Consider the following 16,867-nt stretch of genomic DNA (forward strand, 5'->3'; position numbering starts at 1 on the left):
AATTGTGGATCAAATTAATAACAACTATCAGCTGGCACAAGATGATATGAAATCACTAAAGAAAAAATTGAATGGAAATATGGCCCTTGTTGAAGTTAGGTAGATAATATGGGAGGAAATCATCTCAGAAATAAAGAAACTATGGGAACATCTGAAATTGGTTGTAAAATAGAAGGTTGGACTAAAGACCATTGAATTCGTTGTCCTGTCAGCTAAAGTGGAGAATGCTAACAATGTTAACACTGCTAAGAGATTTATCAATCTCCTTAATGAAAAGTCAGCTAATGAGTTGAGGGTGATAGACATCATTGATAGCACATATGTGATCATGGAAATCACCAAAGCGATTCAAAATAAGTAAGTTGGGGATAAGATTGAAGAGTGTGAGTGAGCTGGAAAGATTAGTTGCAACCTTCAAATCTCATTTTGAACAAAGAAACAGAGTTGGCCTACCTAGTTGTTTATATTTCGAAAGACAGCTACTTCCCTAGGAGAAATATGAACAATTATTAGTTGAGGCCAAAGGTAAAGTGGGATCATCACATGAGAAAAATGTCACTCTCAAGGGGAGCACTGTTGTGAACTATCTGTAGAGATACTTCCAATTGTTATGACTTATTAATACCTTGTTCATCGCTAGGCCAAATTACACTGAGCTCACAAATATAAGGATGGAGTATAGTACCCTTATTCACACTCTCGTACCAAATCACAAATCAACCCATCACTAATTCGGGTGGTGGATCCTAGGTCCACTTCAAAGGATCAAGTGAGCCAGCATTGAAGATCTTTTCTGATTTGGAATCATGATATATCTTTGTCATTTTGGAAATTTTGTTAATATTTTATTTTCAAGAAAGCATCGAGTCGTTATGTAATGATTAGAATAGTTAGGCCTTTGGCACACTCGCATAGCTTATTATTTTAGACAGCTGTCACACTAGGATATATTTTTTAAATATGTTTTTGTTAGGACTCTCCCTATAAAAGGGAAGAGGAACTCATTTGTAAAGGTTCAATTTTTTATTCTAGAGATTGCAATATTTTGCAAGTTTTGCATTTTTTTAGGCTTAATGACATTTATGTTGTTATGAAATACTAACGAAGAAACTTTTAGTGATTCCAAACATTGATATGTGAAGGATGTGTTCCTGTCTCTATTTATAATTTTCATGTGTGTTTCTTTCCTCTTAGAAATTGTGTCATTGTATCTTCTAGAGCTCAATAATATATGTTAGATTTATCTATGTCATGCTATGGAAAACAGTACCTGTAATTGTAAGATTGAAATCCTTAAAATGTGCTCCATGGTTTCTAATTTCATTTCCTTCATCTACACATTATTATGCTAAAGTTTAGTGCACATGATTCTATATCTAGCCCTATGCACCAGATTTCCTTATTTTATCTCCTCCCTCACCTATACTACAACAGCTAAATAAGCTTCATAATTTGTCTGTAGGATACCATGGTTGAACTTTACTTCTTTGGAACATAATGTTGTGATGTGTGTAATGTGTTATATATCTGAGTGTGATTATTGAACTAGATTTAAATCCTTTTATATTTCAACTCTTGAGCAATAATGATTCATCTACAAGAGACTCTAATATGTTCTAGGCACTAACCCTTCTTCTCAAACCAGGGGTTGTCTCTAGGAGAGACAAAATTACTATTACATATTTATAAATGATTTCAATAAAATTTCCTCTCCTTTATTTTCCTTGCTAACCAAATATGTTGAGTTTTGTCGGATAGACCCATTCCAAGAAGCATTTGGGAGCATAGAATAAAATTTAATGACAACACCTTTTTTCATAGGTTCTAATTGGACCTTTCACTCTCACATTCATATATATGCATCAAAAAAGGAAATTGGAGCAACGTTTGGTCAAATTGAAGGTAAAGTTCCTTATGAAATCTACTTCATTAGTAAGAATTTGTCTAAGGCTGAATTAAATTACACTCTAACTTAAAAAGAATCCCTCATTGTTGTACATTCTTTGAATAAGTTTAGGAATTATATTACTAGTTACCAAGTCTTTGTACATGATAACCAAGTAGTAATTAATTATTTTATGAACAAACCAAATGTAAATGCTCATATAATCAGATGGCTATTGATTTTGCAACAATTTGACTTAACCATTATTCACAAACCAGGGAAAGAAAATGTTGTTGTATCATTCTTGTCAAGATTAACCTTTTTTCATATGAATGGTTGGAGGATGATAAACTCCCAGATGAGCATATTTTTTCCATGTCACTTCTCTCTCCATGGTTTGTTGATATTTCCAACTATCTAGCCACTGGAAAATTCCCTCTTCACTTTTCTTTAATGGGAAAATGCAATATCATTAGAAAAAGTGCCTCTTATATTGGATTGGGGGAAGCCTCTTCAAGTTGGGACGTTGAGAATATTTGTGAGGGAGAATGAATTCTATGATATCCTCTAATATTGTAAATATGGACCTTGTGGAGGTCATTTCGTTACAAAAATGATAGCCTACAAGATCCTGCAAACTGGATACTTTTGGCCAACTCTTCATGAAGATACCCAAAGATACACTGCATAATGTGATGAATGCCAAAGAATGGGTGTTATCCGGAAGTATGAAATGCACCTTCAACCTCGAGTTTTTTTAGCCATTTGAGAAATGGGGCATGGACTTTGCTGGTTCGATTGATCCCCCATTTGGACAGAAAAAGTACAACATTATATGCATTTATTACCTAATGAAATGGGTTGAAATGAAAGTAGTAAAGGAAACAACAAAAAACAAGGTATTTGTTGGGTGTGGAGCCTAATTATCTTCTTCATTTAGAGGTATCGTGCATTGGACCCCAGTTCGTAATGTGGCAGAATCGCTGCCCGTAAAATGTACTCTGCAAGGGGGGTCCAAGGAGGGAGACTGCGATCTTTGGGAGACCCCCCCCCCCTGGAGGGGGATCTGGGGTAGCACCCTCGAAGCCAAAAGTAGATGTAAAATTGCCTTGTAAAATGTTGTAATTTCGTAGTCAATCTAGGCCGTTCATTAGGCGGAGATCTGACAGTAGAAGTTATTTTTAATTTAGGGTTTTTCCCTAGAAGGCAACCCCTCACTATATATGAGGGAATTATATTGTGTCTATGTAGATTTGTATTCTAAGTGAGAAAGAGAGAAGAGATTGTGTGAGAGCGAAGAGGGAATTATAGCGAATCTGTTGTAGGTTGTATCTCTTCAGTTTGCTGAATAATATAAAATGAAGGGCTGGTTGTTTCTCCGTGGACGTAGCCCAAATTGGGTGAACCACGTATATCTGTGTCTCTCTTGCTTTATGTGTTTTATGTGTTTTCTGTGTTTTCTGTGTTTATATTTTCTGCAATATATTTTATGTGTTCCATTGCTCTGTAATATATAATTTTCTAACAGTATTTAAGTTCTTAAGAGATAATATTTTCTACAAGTTTGGTTTTCCAAGAGAGTTAGTAAAATATCAAGGATCCTAGTTTATTGCCAACTTTATTGATGGGATAATGAAGTAACATCACATTCACCATCAAAATTCCACTCCTTACTACTCCCAAGAAAATGGACATGTAGATGTCACTAATATAGCATTGGAAAACACTCTTACTAATGTGATTAGTGGCAGAAATAAGGACTGGGTATAAATGCTTGTTACAGCCACTTTGGCATATAAAAGTAATAGGAAAACCACCACTAGTTTCACCCCCTATGGGCTAGTCTATGGAAAGAAGGCCTTGTTATCAATTGAGTTTGAATGCAACATTTTGAGGATGGTAGCCTAGTTGGGCATAGATTTGACCAAGGCCCAGATTGATAGGATACAATAGCTAAATGTCTTGGATGAGTATAGGATACAAGCCTTGTTACATATTGAGGTAGTCCATCTACAAAGAAAAATATGGTAGGATAGATGCATCAAACCTAGATCCTTCAATAGGGCGATTGGGCTCTCTTATATGACTCTAGGTTTAAGGACTTCAAAGGAAAACTCATGACGAGATGGCTGGGACCTTACTTAGTGGAGTAAGTGTTATGATAATGGCTTTGTCAGAATCAGAAATATATATAAGGAACAAATACCACTATTAGTAAATGTTTACAAGCTAAAGCCTTAAAAGAAGCTCCTTTCTAGGATTGAATTCATAGTTTCAATAAGCAAGGAATTGAATGTGATTGAGAGCATCAAATCTCCCAATCCATCCAACCCCTAATTAGCATAAATAAAAATAAAATATATCAAGTGAAAACCTCCTTTTAGGCACTTGAGACAAGCTCATTGGCTGAAAAACTCTTCAAGGCACATAAAGCAAGTCCATTAGTTAAAAATTGCCATGTGATAGCTAATGAGCCCAAAAAAGGAGAAAAACAAGGACAAATAGAAAAAGGAAAAGGAAAAAAAAAAAACATTTTAATCTCTCACATTGGTTTTTGTGTAGGTATAGTTTTTCAATAAGTGAAGACACAACAACTTAGGTCAACCAAGAGGGATCATCCTACCCCCCATTTCAATTCATCAGAAAAATTTCTCCAATAATGACTTGATTTACATCCTTGCACCATTTTCCACTTCTTTATATCATCCTGAAAATCATCCATCGTAGATCACCCACTTTTCATGAATTTTCTACAACTTTCCTAAAATTCTCTAGGAAACTCCTGAATGGTTATAGTAAACATTGGTCATTAAAAAATATACAAATCCAAGTTTATTTGGTCATATGTTCCAAATAAGAGCACCAAGAGGGTCTTAATAATTGACCTTTCCATTACCAAGCCTCATGAATGAGTTCCTCCCATTATATTCACCTCATTTCACTCTATACCAACCCATTTCATTCAATTTTTTAGCACAATCAAATTCAAAATATTCTTCACCCACATTTCCTCCATTCCCATGAATTATCAATCCATATGTTCCATTTTAAGAGACTTTTTCATTGAGTATGAGGGGAATTTTTGCATGGTATGGGAAACTACATAGCCCAGTAGCAGACTATAGAAACCCTACAAGCCCAACTTTTCCAGCACACACAAAGCCCTTTGAGGGAACTTCATTCTCCAATAAATTAACAACTTCAATAATATCCTCCAAGAAATTATGAATAAATCCTAAGCATATATAGGATCCCCTGCAAACTACTACAGGATAATTTGCACACCACAATCAACACCTAAAAAGATCTACAACAATGGCATACATCTACATCAAGCATAAAAAAGGTAACCATGAGGTATGAAACCCACAAACTCTATCTCTTTGAATTCATTTGAGCATAAAATAAATTACCTTTTTGCAAAAATGGAGTTCAAACAGGCTACCCCATGTAATCTGACCAGTAACAACCAAGTATAACCAGCAATCAACATTGACCATTCTCAAAATTTTCTTCCCACGTAGAAGGAGTGAATGAGACAAATGGGCTATCCTATTGGACTTATTTGAAAATGTGGTTGCTGTGTTTTATGATGAAATGGTCGAGTTGGTAGTACAACCAAGTATTGTGTTGGAAGTGGAATGATTTATGGGACATCTAAGTGTTTTGTGTTGAGTCCCATCTCTATCGCCTAAAATATCATGTTATATTCCTCGCTCAAGACTTTGAGAAACCAAAACAATATGTACTCTTCCCCTATCAATGATTTGCATGCAAATATTACAAGAGTTATTGCAAGTTTACAAGGTGCTACAGGAAGCTACAAGTTTACATATTTATGTAGGAACTGCTACAGGGTCAAATATATGTTTCCAACTTCTCTCATGAAGCTCCCTACACATATTAAAGAGGTTATTGCCCCAAAATACCCTATAAAAATCTTACCATCAAATTGTTTGAGCATGTGTAGCCTGTTTTGTGGTTAATTAGGTTCCTAGTCCAAATAAGAAATTTTATGTGTGAAATTGTGAGTAGAAAGGAAGAGGGTTCACTGTTTATTTTACATATTTTTATGTTTGGTTTGATGTCAAGGTATAAATTCAAGACTATCCATTCAAAAAGGCACCCCACAGAAGTGTTTCTAGAGGAAACCATGATTCCTATAGCACCATTAACACACCACTTTCTTTCCATATTTTCATGCCCATATATAAAATTGTTAGCCTAACTAAGTATTTGTGATTTATAAGAAGGGAACCCTTGGGTGTGGCCTAAATTTGATCTCCAAAACTAGCTTGAAGGAAATTTGTGAATGCAAAATGGGGGAAGTTTCAATAGGAGAGAGCCCACTAATACTAGAAAAATTTAATAATATCTTGAAGTGGTCATCATATTTGAGAATTTTCAATGGCTTGGTTTTTTTGAGAGACTCAAAGGTTTTGACAATGAGGTGGCAATGGAGTTTTCCATGAACCTATAGAACCCTAAAGGACATGAATTTGTTATTGCAGTCAAAGGGTTTGTAATTTACATAAATGAGGACTCAATAAGAAGAATCACAACCCTCACCAAGGGACTACAATGGAACATTTAGGAAAAACAAGAGGCCGTCAGTGCCAAAAGGAGATTCTTCTTGCAAAAAGAAGAACCTAATAAAGATAAGAATGGAGTGAGGATAGAAATTATGCTTGTTCATTAGGATGAGGTGACCTACCACATCCTTAAATATATCTCTTGTGAGGGAATACTAAGCATAGTTTGTGATTATCAGTTCAAGTAGTTGTTTTAGTTAAGATATCAATCCCACCTTCCAGCCTCTGAACTACTAAGCATTCCATTTTTCCTCCTACAGTTTCTAAAGGATATGAGTACTAAGGTAGGGGAGGGTAAACAAAATTATGTATGTTGTCATGGTTTGATCAAATTAATTATCACATATGCACTATAAGACCTGCAACATCCAATCCTTTGGATTTACTTTTTAGATATGGATAGGAAAACATTTTTAGAATCCCAACCGGAGTTTAGTAGGTTGAAGAATATTATAGCTAAAAAGAGAAAAAGAAAGGCAGTATCCATCCCTTCAAAATAGAAGACAGACACCTTGGAGGAAGAGGAAAAATAAATAGTAGCTACCTTTGCACCCCTAAGTACCCCTACCAATCCCAAGGTAAGTAGGTCTTCCCAACAGATTGTTTAGGAAAAAGAGCATTAGAATTAGGTTCAGTGGAGAACTTAAAACTCCCTCTGCTACTCCCACTACAATAGAAGAGACACCTAGTCCTAAAGGGAAAGAGATATAAGAGGAAGAGACACAGGGCCTATCAGAGCCATAGGTAAAAGAAGCTAAGATACAACAAGGGAAGATAATGGTAATACCTAATAAAATGTAGCAACATATCCAACTACAAGAGTAGCCTATCTAGCTACAAGAGCATCATGTACAACTACAGGAACGACATGCAAAACTACCAGAGATAGAGAAAGTTACAAAAATATATACAACAAGGAAACCACCTTATTTCTTCTCCTAGTCACTAAGGTATGACCCTCCTATCATAGGGACATTAGGAAGAGTGCTACCTACACATATGGTTCCTCACTTGATGTTTGAGGTAGAGAAAGCCAAAGTAGAAACTCATAAATGGAAGAGGGATTACATAGGAAAAAGGCATAGCCGATCTTTCCAACATGGAAGAAAAATTCAGCAAGATGGGGGAAGAAATGGCCATCTTAAGGCTAGAAGAAGCTAACAAAAGAGAGCATCTCAAAAGACAAAATCAACACTAGATAAATCAATCACAACGGGCACAAGAATTATTAAAGGAAAATATGCAAAATGGAAATAATGGAGGCATCCTTGGGAACCATGGCACGCCTTTCTTTAGAAGCTATTAACTGTAGGAATCCTTCTAAGGAATACTCATTGTTCCCAAAAGAACAATGGTTAGGTTCTAGATTAAGAAAATAGCTCAAACAAGAACAATATAGTTGTAGGAAACCAAAAACTTCATAGACTTTTTCCTAGAATGTATCAAGGAGGACATTGCAAAACTTGTTGAGTTCTATATACATAACATTGTTCTCACCGATATGTCTAAATGGTATCCCAATCCTTTCCTAGGGGATGAAAAACCATTACACTAGCATCCTAGTTAATATATGAAGATATCAAAGTGGAGGAAGTAAAAAGAACCTTAGAGGACCAAAACATCCATCCCCTTTAGTACTTACATCATCCCATGCCATTCTTGCAGAGGATCTTGAGGTAGAAAATATTTGGAAGAAGAGAGAGGTAGAGATTGTCCTACATTTTGAGCGCACCTTGATATTGTTGGGAGAATAAAGCTCATAAGATTTTAAGAGAAGGTGGCAAGAATTGTCTCACAACATGAAGATAAGGGAGTATCACTCTCTTGATAGATTACAAGTAACACTAGCAAGAGCCCCTCCATAGAAGAGGATAATCTAGATACTTGGGGTTTAGTGGATAGGACTCAAGTTCAATATCCAATTGTTTCCAGGGCTATAGGAACACTAAATCCAAGAAGAAGAATCCAGAGTGTGGAAAGAGATAAAGGAAAATAAAGGATTATATCCAGCAGGGGCAACACAACTAACTTAGCTTGGGACATTAAGCAAACAGTTAGAGAGTTTAATGAGAAAGAGAAAAGAAAAGAAGAAGATTAAGTTGCTCAAGCATGAGCAATAGTTCCAGTAGGGGGTTATGACGAGCCTCCAAAATAGGAATATCTTAAGGCCTATCATTCCACTCCTAGGAACATATATTGAAAAATGAAGCAAGAAATTCTCAATTTGATTTCACCTTGATTAAATTGAAAAAAAATGAATTTCCACATCAACGGAAAACTTGGATGATGTTACCCTATGTGACATGGATTTTTTCACCAAGTTTACTTAATAAATTTGAGTTGGAGGAATTAGAGTTCAATTTTGCATGTGTGATTGCTAATTTGTAGCAATCAAGGTCAATTATCTCAAGTTGTTTTCAGTTAAACTAGTTCCAGCTTTTGGAGGAACTAGTGGAAAATTAGTTAAGCAGTGGGACTTCAATCAAACTTAGTGATCATCCAATTAACTAATCAATCAGCCAAAAATAGCTAGTGCATGCAGATAATTTGAGTACCTAGTTGAGGTGGAGATTCCAAGGAAGTGTAACATTAGTTGTAGACTAGTCTTGAGTGTACAGGTGTTGCATGCAGTCAGATGAACAACCTAAAGTAATTGCGCAATTAAATTGAGGGAATTCCTAAATAATAGGGGATAATTCCTCAAGTAACAGTGCAAGGAAATAGGAGCTCAATCCGAGGGAAAATTTAACTAAGTCTGGGTCATAGGCCTTTAGTGACTAGAGAGATATGTTGTGCACTTGCAGGGTTAGCTCAGTTGAGCAAAGAAATTTTAATGAATCTCTATTTCATTTGATTAATGCAAGAGGCATTGGGGTTTTTAGCAAATTGATTTCCACAAATAAAAATACTTATTGCAAGTGTGTTATTCCCTCTTGCATGTCTGAATTTTTTGTTATAAATTGTGAATTAATATCTGCAAAGCAGTAATGTGGATCTGTTTCTTTTGATTTAGATTAAAACTTCATGAGCAGTTGCAAATATACAACATAATTTATACATGGTATCGGAGTTGGATTTAAATTAGAGCAGGAAATTCGAAGTTGTTTCCCCGAGGTTCGAATTTGAAGATCAATGTAGAAAAATTTCTTCAGGGCTGAGAAGATGGCCTTCAATGGACTAAGGCTGGAGTATGTCTTGGAATCCACCTCTAATTTTGTTACATGGAAGGACCATGTAGAGGCAGTATTGGATGATAATGGATTGCTAGAACATCAAGACAGAGGTTGCAAAACCACAAGCATATGATGCCTAGAACCTTTCTTAGTGAAAGAAATATGTAACCAAGGTGAGGGGAATCATCTTAGAGGGAGTACGGGATCATATTGTCTCTAATCTCTATGGAAAAGAAACTTTGTTCGCGATGTGGAAAGCACTGAAAGAAATGTTCGATAATAGTAGTGACGACAGGAAATTGGTGCTCAAGGATAAACTTTGAAGTATCAAGATGCAGAAGAATGACACAATTTCGTAGTATCAGGGTAAGTTTACACAGTTTTGTGATGAACTTGGTAGGGTCGGTGTTAATGTATCTAAAGAAGACATGGTAACCTTAGCCCTTCTGGGCCTTCCCAGGAGCTGGCATAGTTATCAAGATTCCATGAGTGGGAGGGAGAAACTACCGCATTGGATGCACTTATGGTCTAATTTGGTACAGGAGGAAATAAGGTGCAATACCATAGATGAGACTTCATCGAAGGGCGAGGATGAAGAAAAAATTGCATTGACTAGAAAGGAAAAAAAGGGAAAAGGGGAGAAATCCTAATCAAGCCGGAATGCAATCAAGGGGGCAAGAAGAAATATTTTTCAAAAATTAAATGCTTCCATTGTCATGAATTCAAGCAATATTCCACGAAGTGTCCACATAAGAAGACAAGAAAGAAGACCTGAGAAGGAGCAGCAGGTGAAGCTTTGGCTTCATAATTCGAGCTTCACTTTACCCTTATCACATGCATGGACAACACAATGATGGGGAGCATGTGGTACTTGGACTCAGGTGCATCGTTCCATATGACGGGAAATAGATATTTTTTCATCGGCCTGGAAGATAAATATTTGTAGATGCACATCAAGATGGGGGACGATAGAAGGTATAAAGCAACCAAGATTGGTACATTCACCTTTCAGAGGGAGTTGGGCTCTCCCCTTAGGCTCAAGTATGTCATGTTCATTTCGAGCCTAAATAAAAATCTCGTCTTTGTTCACGGGACAGGTGAAGAAGATCGGGGTTCGTGTGAAGAACATGTACAAGCTATATGTGTAGGATTGTGCTGCATTGAACACAAAAGCGGATAAGGTGCAGAGACATGAGGTCGGTGAAATTTTGCATAGAATACTTGACCATTTTCGTCATGGTTCTTTGAAGATCATGCAGCAAATAACCACAGGCCTCCCCAAAGGAGAACTTCAGAAATAGGATGTATGTAAAGGATGAACCTTGGGGAAGTACACAAAATCTACATTCCATGATCTAGACAGAAAAGCACATGTAGTCCTTGAAAGGATCCACTCTAATGTCTGTGGACCTTTCTCGGCAGCCTCCACTTCCAGGCACAAATACTTTTTCATTTTTATTGATGACTTCTCACGGAAGTTCTGGATCTTCTTGATGTGGAAGAAGGATGAGACATTCTCCAATTTCGTAGAATTCAAGGCACTAGTTGAGAAATAAATAGGAAAGAGGGTAAAGGCTCTCAGGAGTGATAATGGAGGTTAGTATGTTTCGAATGAATTTTAAAAAAAATGTGCAAAAGAAGGCATTCAATGAGGGTTGAAAACACCCCACAACCCAAAGTAGAATGGGTTGGCTAAGAGGAAGAATCGTAACATTGTGAGAGAAGCGAGGGAGATGATGCATGATCAAAGCCTACATCTACATTTGTATACCGAGGCATGCACACAGTAGTCTATTTGCAGAACCTAAGTCCTCATTGGATTTCGGGCATGATTACATCGGAGGAGGCTTTCTCGGGGAGAAATTCGGATGTGTCACACTTTAGTATTTTTGGAGCCTTTGTTTACTACCATGTCTCCAAAGAATCAAGGAAGAAGCTAGAGCTGACAACAAATTGGGGGTATTTATGGGTTACATAGAAACTCCCCACAACTACCATGTGTACTTTCCATCCCTCATAATGACAGTTGTGTGAAGGGATGTAAAATTTGATGAAGACAAAGTCATGTAGTTCTCTCTTGAGAGGGAGCTTAAGATCCCACCAAAAGAGAGGATTTTAGCTCCAAAGGAGGAACCTTAAGAAGTTGTGGAGCAGGAACAAATTCAAGAGCGCAGAGTGGAGATAGCCACTCAAGCAGAACTATCCAAAGAAGGTAAGAAAAGGACCAGGGAAGTTGAGAGACTTGTGCAAGATGAGAGGGAGAATGTGGGTGCTCCTTCAAATTAGTACAAGTAGAGAAGGTCACCAAATCAATACACTGGCTACATGGCTCTAATGACTAAGATTGTAGAGACTGAGCCACCATCTTTCTACGAAGCAGTAGATAAAATTGTATGGATTAATGAAATGGTGGAGGAATACGAATCCATTGCAAAGAGCAGTGTTTGGGAAGTGGTCCCAAGAGTAGCCGATAAATCAGTTGTGGGTTCGAGATGGATCTTCAAGGTAAAGCATGCAGCAGATGGAAGAAAAGAAAAGTATAAGGCCATATTTGTGGCCAATTGGTACTCTCAAGTTGAGGGGATTGACTATGAGGAGACCTTTTCTCTTGTAGCAAGGTACTCATCCATTAGATCAATTCTTCCTCCGGTTGCACAGATGGGGTGGAAGAACCACCAGATGGATGTGAAAACAACATTCTGCAATTGAGTTATTGAGGAGGAGGTATATATCGAAAACTAGAAAGCTTCAAGACTTTTGATTGGGAGTCTCATGTGTGTAGACTCAAGTGAGCATTGTACGGTCTCAAGAAAGCACCTCGTGCTTGGTACACCAGGATCGATAACTATCTCATCAGTTTGGGCTTCACCAAAAATGAAGCGGATGAAAACCTCTATCATATCTTGGTATAAGGTAAATTGTTGATTATTGTCTTATATGTTGATGATTTGATTTTAACTGGTGATGAGCAATTGATAGCATCTTGTAAGGAGGACCTTGTAGGAGAATTTTAAATGAAGGACATGGGTCTCATGCACTTCTTCCTCAAATTGGAAGCATGGCAAGGTGATGGGGAACTGTTTGTATCTTAGGGAAAGTATGCTAACAAGCTACTTTGGGGGTTTCGCATGGATAGTTGCAAACCCATAGAGACATATCTAGCGACCAACTGGAGGAAAGAGGATGTCACTTCAAGTGAGGAAGTGGATGCTATTGTCTATCGGTAGTTGGCGGGTTCATTAATGTATCTTGTCAGCACATGACCAAATATGTGCTATGCATTCAACTAGCTGAGCAAAGCTATGGTTAGGCCAACCAAATTATTTTGGAGGATAGCTAAGCATGTTCTACGATACCTTAGAGGAACTACCCAATTTGGACTATGGTACAGACGGACAGAGGGAGTGAAGTTGTGTGGCTTCACAGATGAATATTGGGTGGGGATTCCATCAGACCAAAAGAGTACACCAAGTGGAATTTCCAATGTTGTGTCTACAGTTTTTTCCTGGTACAACAGGAAGCAAAGATATGTGGCACTTAGCTCGGCAGAAGCAAAATACATGGTTGCCAATCAAGCAGCATGTGAGGCGATCTGGATGCGAAAGATACTTGTTGGATTGTTTGGTCATATGATGGATCCAAATTTGATCTACTGTGATAATCAGAGTTTCATCAAGCTCTTTGAAAATATTATTTTTCACGTTCAATCCAAACATATAGATATATGGTATCACCATTTAAGGGATCGTGTGCAGAGGTGGATAATGTTGTTGCAGTACATTCTGATAGAGGAACAAGATGTTGATATTTTGAAAAAGGCCTTGTCAAGAGGGAAGTTTGAGTTCCATGTGTGAAGGATAGGGGTGGTTGATAATCCCTTTATTGCTGAGAGGGAGCATTGAAAAATGCAACAATAAATTCTCAATTTGATTTTGCCTTGATTAAATTGAGAAAATTCGAATTTCCATATCAGCAAACAACTTGGATGATGTGTGTGACATGGCCTGTGTCACCCAGTTTATTCAGTAAATTCAAGTTGGAGGAGTTAGAATTCAGTTATGCATGTTTGATTTCTAATTTGTAGCAAACAAGGTTAGTTATCTCAAGTTGTTTTCAGTTAAACTAGTTCCATCTTTTGGAGGAACTAGTGGAAGGTCAGTTAAGCAGTGGGACTTTATTCAAACTCAATGATCATCTAGTTAATTGATCAATCAGCCCAAAATAACTAGTGCATGCAAATAATTCGAGTTACCCAGTTGAGGTGGATATTCCAAGGCAGTGTAACATCAGTTGTAGACTATTCTTGAGTGTATAGGTGTTTCATGTAGTCAGAAGATCAACCTAAAGGAATTGTGCAATTAAATTGAGGGAATTTCCTAAATAATAGGGGCTAATTTCTCAAGGAACAACACAAGGAAATAGGAGCCCAAGCAAAGGAAAATTTTGACTAAGTAGATGCCTTCAGTGAGTAGAGAGATAGTTTGTGCACTTGCAGGGTGAGCTTAGTTGAGAAAATCAATTGTAATACATCTCTATTTCATTTTATTAATGCAGGAAGCATTGGGGTTTTAATCATGTTATTTTCCTCGAATAAAAATACTTATTGCATGTGTGTTATTCCTTCCTGCATGTCTGGAATTTTTGTTCTAAATTGTGAACTAATGTCCGCAAAGCAATAGTGTAGATATGTGTCTTGTCATTTAGATTAAAACTTCATGAGAAGTTTCAAATATACAACCTAACTTATACAACATAAAACAATGTTTGACCCCACATTTTACACCTAATGGTATATTTTCCAAGCTTAATGAGTTCCTAGGGGATTCAATGTTATTTTAATATTTTACTTTTCCTTAACATGTTTATTGTGTGGGATTTACAGAGATGTTAGCTAGATTCTGAATAATCCAACACTAGATATACTTTAGGGGCTTTCTCTGTGCAGTAAGGATACATAAACTCGGCTGGCTCAGATCATTTAATGCCTCAAGTCCTATTACTGTGAGTTGGATCTAGAACAACGTCCCCATTTTTAGGATTTTTGGAGGGAAATGCAGCCCTCCTCTCTAGGAGGTTTCTCTCCACTTGATGTATAAATAGAGGCTCAAATTGGCCTAGTAGAGGGGAGTAGAATAGCAAGTAGAGAAGCAAGATTAGGTTTTTTGTATTCTCAAGCAATTTTTGCAGTCTTGTAATGTAAGAACATATTTTCAGTTAATGGAAGTAGTTCTTTATTCTAGCTCTTAGTTTGGTTCTTCTTTAAGGACTTTGAGCATCCTTGGGTTGGGCCCACCATAGGATCTTTAGAGCCCTCTTGTACTTTTGTTGATACTATGCTTTGCATTTGTCTTGTTTAGCTTCTAACATTAGAAATTATATAAATTACAATCTGATGGTTTTGTGTATGATTAAGTAGGTGGTTTCTTGAGAAATTATTCACTGTAGGTCATTTATGCAATTTGTCAACCTTTTGATCAATCATATCACTTATTAATGCACTTCTAGGTCATTTTCCATTACATTATGTTTACTATTATTATTTATGTAATTTATTATCATGTTGTACAATTGATTTTATGGCTACAAGAGATAGATAAAACTTGTTTTTGTGATGATATAGCTTGAATTAAGTTGTCCCAAACCTTCAATAGCTAAATAACATCATCCTTTGTCATTATCACTTCCTTCCTTCATATTAGGTTTTCACTCTAATTATTTTGCAAGCTCATTGGACTCTTCCTATAGCAAAATAAAGAATCTTGTAGCAACCCACAATTAGTCCATCTCTTGCCCAATTTAGTAAAAAATGTTTTGTTAGCCTCCTAGAAGTATTACAGCATGTCTAGGAGGTTAATGGTGAATTTTGGAAGCATAGAGACTTCACAAAGTTATGTGTAGATGATTTTATCAATTTCTTTTTGTGTTGTTTTCTGCAATTTAGGTTTCATGTTTTTAGCCCTTTATTTCCAACAAGTGTGTTTCTCATTTGATGAAAATAGCATAGATGTGTGTGCCATTTCATTTCTGCAAGTTATCTCTACAATTATACTTTTTTGTATCGTAGCTCAATGCAACAACTTAACTTGGTTCCGATTCATCTAAAATTCACTCCAAAACCTACCAACAATGTGAGAATTGAAATAGGAAGTGTGTGTTACAAATACAATGTCAATGCCTCTTAAGTTTGTATGAACCTCAAGTTGATAACTAAAGTTGAGACCCTTGGATTTACAACATTGTTGTTGCAATACTGAAGGCCATCACCACTATCAAGGTATTTGGAACGATCTTCAATTAAAATTTTAAAATGGCCCATTGCATTATCAACCCATTTTATTTTTCTTAGAGAAGTCCCAATGGCCAATATCTTTGAAATTTTGCGTCAAACAATGCAAGATATATTCTTTAAATATACCAAAATCCCTGATGAACTATCAAGATATTCAAAAGTTTTTTTTTCACCAGGAAACTTGGAGATGGATTGATGAATTGTTTGGAATATTTTACATATGTTTTGTCATGATAAATCATTGGTCTATTTCGAAAGACATGTATACATGATCGAATGGGGCTAGATGACATATTATGTGATTTTGAAATTTTAAATTATACTTCCTCAAATGAAGCTTAATGGACATGTCATTGGAAAGAATTGAGATATATCCAATTTAGAAGTGAAAAAGGGTCTAATGATATATTTACCTAGTCCAAGATATCTTCAATCAGATGTTAGAATTGACCCGATGAACAATGGCCTCATTCAAAATATAAAATGTTCAAATATAAAGAGATTTCTAATGAACTTTAGGGGAGGATGTAACTCTGAAATTGTGCAACTTAACAAAACAAACAAACAAAAACTTTATGAACTATCATCAAGCTATTTAGAAATATTTCTATTCAAATGTTTATGAATTGTCGAAAAAGGATGTGATGAACTGTTAAGGATATCCTTTAACAAAAGAGGCTTAAGCATGCACCATAGCACTTTCACAATTAGTGCTTTGAAAGAAAAGGAATCCTTGAGGACTTTATTTTGAACAAAGTAAGTCACTCCCCAAAAAACCATTGATCTTGAAGCAAATTTAGGATTCCAAACTCCCTTCAACCAAGTAAAAATCATAATCAAATGAAGATAAAGGCTAAAAGGAAAATTTATGAAATGAAGTAACAAGGTCAATAGTTTGAAGCTTAAAGAAAAAATGGAATCCCCAAGT

Source organism: Pinus tabuliformis, chromosome 7 (assembly GCF_031772625.1).
Source record: "Pinus tabuliformis cultivar Carrire ecotype Pingquan chromosome 7, CPIR1, whole genome shotgun sequence".
In the NCBI taxonomy this organism is placed as follows: Eukaryota; Viridiplantae; Streptophyta; class Pinopsida; order Pinales; family Pinaceae; genus Pinus; species Pinus tabuliformis.